This window comes from Crocuta crocuta, unplaced genomic scaffold, assembly GCF_008692635.1.
Source record: "Crocuta crocuta isolate KB4526 unplaced genomic scaffold, BGI_CrCroc_1.0 scaffold163, whole genome shotgun sequence".
Lineage (NCBI taxonomy): Eukaryota > Metazoa > Chordata > Mammalia > Carnivora > Hyaenidae > Crocuta > Crocuta crocuta.
Genome location: NW_027529533.1, coordinates 3,722,983 through 3,730,051, shown reverse-complemented (window position 1 = coordinate 3,730,051; position 7,069 = coordinate 3,722,983). Strand labels below are relative to the sequence as shown.

General features: G+C 36.0%; 1 pseudogene; it reads left to right on the top strand.

The window, feature by feature from the left end:
- The first annotated feature begins 389 nt into the window (after positions 1 to 389).
- On the top strand, positions 390 to 2,606 carry LOC144229245 (kinesin-like protein KIF2A; annotated as a pseudogene).
- Positions 2,607 to 7,069: the final 4,463 nt, after the last annotated feature.

The following is a 7,069-nucleotide window of genomic DNA, read 5'->3' as shown; positions in this document are numbered from 1 at the left end:
TTACTTAAATAAACTATTTCTGTCCATGAGTCAACTCTAGGTAATTGAGCATGGTCCGTTCCACTCTCCTGGTGCCTGGATGCCCAGCATCACTCCTTGCCCCACAGGCCCTGCTTGGATTCATAGTGTCACAACTACCTACCACCCAACTTTAGATGAGGTGATGGTAATGGACAATTTCAGCAACATGCAAATTGGGATTTATGTGGAGATCTAGCCAAGCAGTGATTCCTCTTGGGGAAAATGTTTTATGTCATTTGCTTGGGGTGTGGATTTAGACCCAGCCAGGCTTGGAAATAATTTTTATTGCAAAGAAGAAAACACATGGAGAGAGATAAGAAATGAGAACAAATTCAAGGCACTAATTATCAAACCCAAATATATCAATAATGGTAACATTATTAAATGAAAATAATGAAAGTTTACTGTTGAATGGATGGCAAATGGGAGATATAAATGGCAAAGATATTGACCTGGAGAGCATCTTTTCACTCAACCATGACTCTGTTCCTGAGGAAGAAATTAAATCCAGTCCAGAAACACCTGTACCTGTGACACCCTCAGTCAAAGTAAACAAAATTGTGAAGAATAGACAGACTGTGGCTTTTGTTAAAAATGACCTTCCTCCAAAGTATATCAGAGTGGTTGGCTCTGCATGTGAGCAACCTAGTCAACTTTGTAGACAAGTCTTCCTCTGCACAACAGAATGCACATAAAAAATTTAACTGTGAAAATGAAGAAAAATTACAACACAACATGAACAAAAGAAAAAGAAAAAAAAGAAAAAGAAAAAAGAAAAAACCACCACAACAAAAAACGCTTAGGAGCCCAGGATGTTGATGCTGCAAACCCAAATTAGGAAATTCTGTGTATGATCAGAGACTTTAAAAGGCTTGTAGGGGTGCCTGGGTGGCTCAGTCGGTTAAGCGTCTGACTTTGGCACAGGTCATGATCTCACGGTTCGTGAGCCCCGCATCAGGCTCTGTGCTGACAGCTCAGAGCCTGGAGCCTGTTTTTGTTTCTGTGTCTCCCTCTCTCTCTGACTCTCCCCTGCTCATGCTTTCTTTCTCTCTCTCTCTCTCTCAGAAATAAAACGTTAAAAAATGTTTTTAAAAAATAAAAAAGAAAAAATAAAAAACAAACAAAAAAAAACCTCAAATGAAAGATCTAGATGTAACCATAATCCTTAGTAAAAGTATTGTAATGGTACATAAGTCTACTTTTAGTTTTGTTTCAATAAGTTACCTAGAAAGCCAAACAGTTGGTTTTGATTTTGCCTTTCAGAACCTAACTGAAATGGCTTAGAAGGATTACAGGTAGACCATTAGTGGAAACTCTATTTGGAAGGAGAATGGCTGCATCCTTTGCTGCAAGTGGAAAAACTCAAACAGGAAGCGACTTTTCCAGAAAGAACCAAGATTGTTCTGAAAGAATTCATGCTTTAGCAGCTCGGGGTATTTTCTTAATGCCAAAGAAACCAAACTGTAAGTTAGAACTTGAAGTATATGCAACTTTTTGAAATTTAAGTGGAAATGTGTTTGACTTGGCAAACAGGAAAGCACAATTAAGAGTGCCAGATGGTGGGGAGCACCTGCATGGCTCAGTTGGTTAAGCATTCAATGTCAGCTCGGGTCATGATCTCACACTTCATGAGCCCAGCTCTGTGCTAAGCTCAAGTGGTGGGTTTTAGGAACAGGAGGTCAAATGTGTTAAAGCTGTGCTGAAACTCATTGACACAGGCAACAGTTGGAGAACATCTGGCCAAACATCTGCAAGTGCACAGTCATCTTGTAGCCATGCAGTGTTTCAGATTATTCTTGGAAGGAAAGGAAAACTATGTGGTAAATTTTCTTTTTCTGATTTTCCTGGAAATGACAGAGGAGCAGGTATTTCCAGTGCAGACAGGCAAACTAGGCTTAAAAGTGCAGAAAATTAGTAAACAGGCTTTTAGCACTGAAGGAATGAATTAGAACCCTAGGTAGAAATAAACCTCCTACTCCTTTCCAAGCAAGGAAATTCACTCAGGTATTAAGAGATTCATTCATGGGTGAAAACTCTCATGCCAGCATGATAGCTACCAACTCTTCAGGAATGGCATCCTGTGAAAATACTCTTGATACGTTAAGATATGCAAATAAGGTGAGAGAATTGACTGAGGATTCAGCTGCTGCTGGGGATCTTCATCCAATAATACGCTGCCCACCAAATCAGATTGGTGACTTAGGGGCACAGTGGGGTATGAGCAGTTCCCTTCAGAGTTCCAATATAAAATGTCTTTGTGAACAAAGCGAAGAAGAGGTTTCTCCACAATTGTTTATTTTCCATGAAGCCATCTCACAACTGATAGAAATGGAAGGACAAGTTGTAGAGGATCACAGGAGGGCAGTGTTGTAGGAATCTATTCAATGGTTAGAAGATTAAAAGTCTCTACAAGAGATAACTGAAAAAGTAGACTGTGATGTAGGTTCATATGCTACTCAGCATGGAACTAGTCTTGAGCAAAAATAGAAATTTTAACTGAACTGTGGAATAAAGTGATAATCTGTGTTGCTCTGCAAGAACAGGCCAGCAAGCAGATCAACTCAAAGAGACCCCATGCCCTTTAAATCAGCATTTGTTGCCAAAGGATCCCCAGAACCCACACTTCTGTCTCATGCAATGGTTAGATGGTAAGAGCCATTTGAAAGTTTGACATTTTTAAGTGTCTATGGAAAATGTGTCATCTCTTCATCTGTATGACATTTCAGTTTTGTGAAACACTCCTTTGTCTACAAAATGCTTCTGATCCAGAAAATATAACCAAACTTTGGGAATAGTGAAATATTTTCTTTCATTTGCCCAAATTGTGATTTACTTTTAGAAATCCTTGCCAATTGTAGTTTCTCTATGATGAAATAAGAGTGTGGGCTTGATCGAAAGGTGAATGAATCGTAGGGGGAAGCCACAGCATTTCCTTTTCAGTGTTTATATCAAGACTGAGCAATTTTAAATCCTTGATGTACATGGATACCTCATCAGTGATTATCTTACTTTGCCCACTTCTGGAGAAGGCTGTGCTCACCTCTTACTGCTTTGTGCCTTGACGAAGGCTAGTGATGCTAAACTTATGAAGCACGGTCAAGATAAATTATACTTGTTATTTGTCATTGTGAATTACCTTTATTATGTATACATTTTTAATATGGTTGAGACATTTTTGTTCATGCCACTACTTACTTTTGCAGTATGTACCATATTTTTGAATGGAACCAAAGTGGGTGATGGTGAACATAGCTGCTGGGCCATTCCATCTTATAAGCAAAGAAATCTGGAATTATAATTTTTAAAGCCACAGAATATGTGGTTTTAATTTTCTTAGTACTTTCTTTGTAAAGACCTACTAAATAAGCTAGTTAATATGTTATAAAAAATAATGAAATTTTAAAAAATTTCCTAAAAGTACATGTACCAGATTATGCTCATTTAACATTGAGCTGACTTGATCTGTTAAGTTTACCAAAAAAAAATACTATTACAAAGTTGACATAAAAGTTTCTTTTAAGGGATGCTAAGCAGATAAATTATCTTCTTGAAAATAAATAGAATATGATAAACTATCAAATGGTCCTATAGGTTTATTTTTTTTACTCCTGCTGCTACTATAAGGTCTAAGTAGCAATAGATATTTTATGATCCTCTGAGATGCAATTTTTGAAAAAATCCTATCTTGGTTTCCTGTTATGTACATGACAAAGAATTGATGGTGGAAGGGATGAGTTGAAGGGTTTGAAATAAAGCAAATTCAGTCACTACAGGAAGAGAGGAAACTCTATAATTCACAAATCAGCATGACATTTCTTCAAAATTTTATTAGTTCAATATTTTATTCACCTAGAAATTAAACACTTTACTGTTCTAAGAATAATAGGTATTTGGATAATTTATGTAAGAAAATTAAATAAAAGATGTCAGATTTGAGTGAAGATAAAATATTTTTAATAGTTTAGCTTAACATTAATTACTAGGTAAGAAAATACATTCAGTTACTTTATTATAGAGGATCTTTATAATATTCTATCCCTTCATTATATTAGCTTAACACATATTCACAATTAGCATTTTATTAAACTCAACGAGAAAAATGAAAGCAACTAGGACATAATAGTTGTGAATTACATATCATCAAAATAAAAGCTAATGCATGAGATCAGATAAAGAAAATGAATACTATAGTAATAACAGTTGTATCCTGTTACTTATCACTAAAACCTGAACACAGCCCAGCCATTTTTATTTTTTTATTATTATTTTTTAATATTTTTATTTCTAGGAGAGAGAGAGAGAGAGAGAGACAGCGTGAGCAGGGGAGGGTCAGAGAGAGAGGGAGACACAGACTCTGAAACAGGCTCCAGGCTCTGAGCTGGCAGTCAGCACAGAGCCCGACGCGGGGCTCGAACCCACGAACCGCGAGATCATGACCTGAGTGAAAGCCGGACGCTTAACAGACTAAGCCACCCAGGCGCCCCAGCCTAGCCATTTTTATGTTGCTCCATTGCACACTGAAAACTAAACTGAGCTCTAGACAATCAAACTGTTATTAAAAGATTAATGAAATCTGTTCAAGCAGAATATTTTCTCTTAATTTATCAGGTTTTCTACCCTGAAAAATGTTTGGATATGATAAGTCATATTGATCTGACAGTATTTGTAATGCTATACTTTAACAAGCATTTTCATTATGAAATCTTCACTAAGAAAAATAGAAATATGTAGATCAAATTTAATACATAGATTATACATGAAGAATGATTTTTTAAAATGAGAGAAAACAATTTTCATGCCCCTGGGTTAAGTGCAAAAGACAGAAAATAAGTTGAACATGGCAAAAAAACATACGTAATAATTCTCTTCCCAGGATAAAAGAGGCTCTGTGGAAAAATACAGAAATTCTATCAAGAAAGAGATTTGTGGTAAACTCCACATATTGATGCCTTATCTCATTCTGAAATCATATATTAGTAAAGAGAAAAATATGTGATTAGACAAACCAACTGAAATTAAAAACCATGGTCTAGCTATAAAGCAGTCCTTTAGGCTGAAAGAAAATGTGCTCCTAGGGACAAATTTCCCAATTAGTAACTTTTATTAGCCTTTTATTTCATGCTTTTGTTTGTTTGTTGAATTTCAGGAGATCTGTCAGTTGACAAAAACGTCAATTATTTATTATAAAGTTATTTAGCAACTAAGAGTGAAATAGTGAAAGCAATGTATATTAGGGCATCTTAACATTTATTTGTGGGAAGGCAGCATTTAACTAGTCTAGAGGGAATAAATCCTTTTTATTACCAGATTCTCCAGTGATGTCTTGCATGTAATTTAAGATCTCCATATCTCTAGGTACTTATAAAATCTCTTATTTTAGCTGCTGGCATAAGGAATAAAATGCCTTATAAGCATTTTTCCTATATTCTTCCAAGAGACTACAAAATAGGAAACACTGGATATTGCTCGTCCTGTTGACTACAGGGCATTCATAATGATAAAGCAACTAAGCACATTAACCTAATTATTTAAAACAGATAAATGTCTTCTTGTGCCTCAAGAGGAAGTTTCTTACTGTATTCCTTCTGTTGCAACTATTCAAGCCCAATCAACTTGAGTCTTCTAAATTCTTGCTTCAGGAAAAGTTTTTAAGAGTTAACTATGTGTGATTTCTCTGAAATTTTCAGTTTAAAGTAATGATCATGTTTACACAAGAAATAATGGCTTCCTTCAGCCACAGAGACTATCCCTAGTTGATATAAATATGTAGTTGTATTCTTCAAAATTACCACAAAATAAGCAATTTTGTAACTCAGGAAGGCAACAGGAGCTGAACCAAATCAACTGTGTACTGATGTCCATCACTGTGTGGCAATTGCACAGAGAATAAATAAAAATTACTGTAAAATGACTCTTTCCTTTATATTTTATAGACATGGTCCAAAAGTTGTTTTAATTCTCCCCTGTTTTGGTCTATCATCTCACAACTCTAGAATATTGGTATAACGTATTTGGTAGTAAGTAGATATTTTTCTATTAAGCAAAACAATTTGGAATCCTTACTGTCTCCTGTTGGTCAGTGTAGAAACCTGAAATTCAAACTTACTGGTTTCCTATGGAACTCAGAGAAAATCAGATATGTTCCAAAGAAAAGCATCATACAAGTTAAAACTTAAATAGTAAAGAAGTATTTGTACCAACAGCTAACTTCAATCCAGCTCATTGCCCATAATCTGATAGGCCTGCAGTTTAAATATGGTGCCTCAGTAAAAATGTTATTATAGTGATGGGCCACTGGTAAGTGAGGGATAATTCCAGTAGCTCTCTGTTGTTTCTTTCCATTCTAGGACTTTCTCAGTGACTGGTGTTGCCCCAGACAAGGTCCTTTGGTTCTTTAAGCCAATAAGACTGGGGTGTTTTGATTAGAATATGAGGCACTCTTTGCAGTGTAGACTGGGAACTAGTGTTTGGATAATTGTTGCCATCGTATCTCCCACAATACCCTCATTCTCACAGTAAATGTGAATGTTTAAAATTAAGTAGGCCTGGAAAAAAAAAAAGTAGGCTTGAAAACAATCAGGAGGCTTTCTCTGTATGACATTTCTCTCCAGGCATTCAGGGCAGCACTAAGCAAAATGTAATAAAGGCCAAACTTGCTTTCTGACTCCTAATCACCACTGTTGATATTTTTCCTGCTCTCCCTTCAGCTCTTGCTCCTAATTTCAGAGGCTTCTCCTACTGCTTGAGCTCAGCTGTACTGAGATAATAATCTAATAATAAACTTATTACTCTAGATACTGCACTTTCCCCTTCTCAAGAATTCTTATATTTTAAACAAAACCACACAGGACAATGCTTTATCAAAAGAAAGAACTCTCTAGTTGAGAACTGATAAATATGATTGAAAGATATTTGGGTAGGTAGGTCACACACCACCCTTGACTGGTGACACAGATTCTGATCGCTCTCAGTGGTGACCTTGTAAAACTCCCATGGTTTCATTTATTTTTCTGAATGTCCAAGTATAACTTTGGAAATTATGTAACAA